At 40.0% G+C, this 3,547-nt stretch overlaps 1 non-coding gene across 1 annotated transcript; it reads right to left on the bottom strand.

Annotated features, from left to right (window-relative positions):
- Nucleotides 1–1,511: 1,511 nt before the first annotated feature.
- LOC141589400 (small nucleolar RNA R71) lies at nt 1,512–1,618 on the bottom strand. The gene has a single exon (XR_012520341.1). It is a non-coding gene; the product is annotated as a small nucleolar RNA R71 (small nucleolar RNA).
- Between the last annotated feature and the right edge of the window lie 1,929 nt (nt 1,619–3,547).

Below are 3,547 nucleotides of genomic sequence, written 5' to 3'. Positions count from 1 at the left end.
AAGTTTATCGATCTTTCTGCATTCGCATTTTCGATCGATCGACCACTCTAGCCGGTCGATCGACCAGTTTTCGAGCTGATACGTTTTTCTTCGTGTTAGACTTTTAAAAGCCCAACTTGTAATTAATTTTCAGTATCTTTTTATCAGTAGAACGCAGCAACTTTTAGGTTATGCTTTTCATTCTGGAAAAACTAAGTTTTAGATCTAGCTTGGAGACGGAAACCTTCGATTTCAATACTTTGTTCTTGAATTCAATTAGTAAGCTTTTTATGCAATTCTTTCTCTTCCTTATTTCCTTGTTATTTTGATTCTTATTTTCATCAATTTAATTTCAGCAATTGAGTTCTTTCTTTTTGGTTTAGTTTGATTCAATTATGTCAAATTTGTTCTTTACTATTAATTTCGAAGTTAGTATAGTTATAATTATGCGTAGGTAATTTCTTTGATTGGGAACAAGGTGAGCCATGGTATTAAATTAGGATTGTTGTGTAGTATGAGTTCTTCCGTATTGGTCTTGTTATCTTTTGATAAATTTCTTTACTAGATTGAAAGATTTGTAATTTGAATTATCGTTAGATTTGGAATTTCTCTTGAGCGAAAGCTTTGATAAATTCTAGGGATTTAATAGACCGTGAGGTTATTTGAGCTTTGATCGAAAGGCTAGCTTATTTTCCCTGAGACCGTATTATAAGACCTCTGCTACCTTACTGACCTGATATTTGCCATGGTGAACCGAAGTTTCCAGTCTTTTCTTTATCCTGTTGAGAATATCCATTTTAGCAATTAGCCAATTAATCAACCAAACTCAAAACCCCCCAATTAATTGTTACTTTTATAGACTGAAAAATAGCAAACAAAATCAACCTTGTCTCTCTGTGGTTCGACCCTTACTATCACTAGCTATAGTTTTAGTTTGGAATTATAAATTTAATTTTGGTACTAAACGACGGTATCAAATTTTGGCGCCGTTGCCGGGGAGACGGTGTAATTCTGTTTGCTTTATTTTAGTTTATTTTTCTTGTCTCAAGGAACTTTGGTTCCTTGAGACCGTTGCTTACCTTTGCTTCTAGTTTTGCTTTTGCACAGTTAGAAGACAGGTTTTTGAGAGGAAGACTTGAGTACTCTCATTTTGGCAATTATGGCTACAATATGATGATCTCTGACCAAAGGAACACCATATTCCAAAGGGGCACCAGTTACCTACCCCTACTACGGGTAACTTTGAATTTCGTTCCACTTATATCGATTTAGTGGAGCGAAATCAATTTGCTGCTTTACCAGATGAGGACCCCTTGAAGCATATGGAGATTTTCACAGACTATTGCTTTTCTATACCTATACCAGCTGGGGTGACTCAGGATGAAGTAAAGGGGTTAATGTTCTTATACTCCTTGAAGGATTCGGCGCGAGATTGGTATCGCTACCTTGATAGGGTAGCAGCTGGAGTAACGGACTGGACATCTCTAGCATTAGCCTTCTACAAGAAGTACTTCCCACTTTCAAAGACTGACGCCTTGAGAAGTAAAATCACAAGTTTCCAGCAAGGAGCTGATGAAGGTTTTTATGAAGCATGGGGACGTTTCAAAAGTTTGGTCCGAGCTGTCCCTCACCATGGTTTCCAGCAATGGTATCTTTGCAATCTATTTTATAATGCGCTATATGATGATTACAAGGTCATCCTGGATGCAGCTGCTAATGGAAGGTTCCAAAACAATACCGGTCAAAGTAAAGGTTGGAACACTATTGAAGAGATGGCAGTCCATAGAGCTGAGTTTGGAAGTTCACGTGGAAAGTCACGAAAGCATAGTGATGAAATGAGTGCCGTTGTGACACTTATAACTTCCATTACTGCCCGTCTCGAGAAGCTCGAGATTTCTGAAGCTTCCAAGGAGAAATTTGAAGTACCCGTTCAAAACTCAGATGAGATCGAGAAGTTGAGAGAAATGGTCCAACTCCTTTTGGTTCAAGTGGCGAATATGGAAGCAGCCGGGATTGAGTCTTCAAGGAATTTTGTGAAGCAATTGGAGAATATAGAGCCTAAGCAAGCCGCTAATTCTTCAAGCAAATGTGAAGGGCCGATTGAAACGATTAATGCCATTAATCTCAGGAGTGGCCTCTATTATGAAAGTCCCGACAAGCTAAAGGAAGACTCGGGAAATGATGAAGAAGCTCGTTTACATTCTGATGCAAAAACGAGCTCAATTGCCAGTACTTCTAGTCGATCGACCAACATTGTCAGTCGATCGACTGAAGCGTCAGATAAAATAGTTTCTGATCAGAAACTATTCACACCCAGCACGAGTGGTCGATCGACCACCATAACCAGTCGATCGACTGGATCACCTGACGAATTCAATTCTGAACAGGAACTGTTCACGCCCAGCCAAGTTGGTCGATCGACCAACCATATCAGTCGATCGATTGACTTCCCAGAATAAGATGCAAATCCGTCAACTAGTTTGCATGATTCTTCACTAATTGATGATTTGACGGAGGTTTTAAACTTACGTAAGCCGAAGGTTCGATCCTACGGCGATGTTGCGATCCCGTATCCGGAGCGTTTGAAGAATGACAAGCTGGAGCGCAAGTTTGGTAAGTTTTTGGAAATGGTCCAAAATCTCGAGGTAACAGTTCCGTTCACTGATTTAATTACCCAGGTACCCTCTTACGCTAAATTCATGAAAGATATTTTAAATCGTAAGAGAAATTTTCGTGATGATGGTAATGTTGCTTTTGTGGAAGAGTGTAATGCTCTTTCGCAAATTAATGTGCCACCTAAATTAAAAGACCCGGGTAGTTTCTCAATTCCTTGCACTATAGGTAACCACGTAATTGGAAAGGCCCTTTGTGACTTAGGGGCCAGTGTCAGTGTCATGCCGTATTCTGTTTGCGAAAGGTTAAATATTGGTAGACTTAAGGTGACTGATATTACCGTTCAAATGGCAAATAGATCGACTCAGAGACCTATAGGTGTTCTAGAGGATGTACCCGTTCGAGTGGGTAAGTTTTTTATTCCTGTCGATTTCGTTGTTTTGGACATTGCAGAGGACAGTCAGATACCTATTATTTTAGGCAGACCGTTTTTACATACAAACTGGGTCGTAATAGATGTCAAACGCGGAACCATCACCTTAGAGGTAGGGGATGACACCATTGAGTTCAGTCTTGCTCACAAGGCGATTGCTGACGATGATATGTGTTATTCCATTGATATTGTTGACAGGGCCGTTACTTGTAATTGGAGAGAATCCTTAGCCAAGGATCCCTTAGCTAATCTAACCCGTTTACGTGAGTGTGCAGGTAATACAGTGGATAATGCTGAGGAGCCAGATGCTTTGGTAACCTCAATGGAGAGCTACGAGCTCAATGAGGAAGAAGATGAGATGCTCTTGAGCTTGGCCAATGAGAACTTGGTAAACACTTGCTACACCATTGAAGCTGATTCTGTCTATGCTGTAGAGGTAAAAGTGCCGGAGCGTAAGCCACTTCCTCCTAATCTTAAGTATTTTTTTCTAGATGATACGGAGCAAGACTACCCACTATTGTT

This window comes from Silene latifolia, chromosome 6, assembly GCF_048544455.1.
Source record: "Silene latifolia isolate original U9 population chromosome 6, ASM4854445v1, whole genome shotgun sequence".
Taxonomy (NCBI): domain Eukaryota; kingdom Viridiplantae; phylum Streptophyta; class Magnoliopsida; order Caryophyllales; family Caryophyllaceae; genus Silene; species Silene latifolia.
This window is presented reverse-complemented; position numbering and strand designations above follow the sequence as displayed.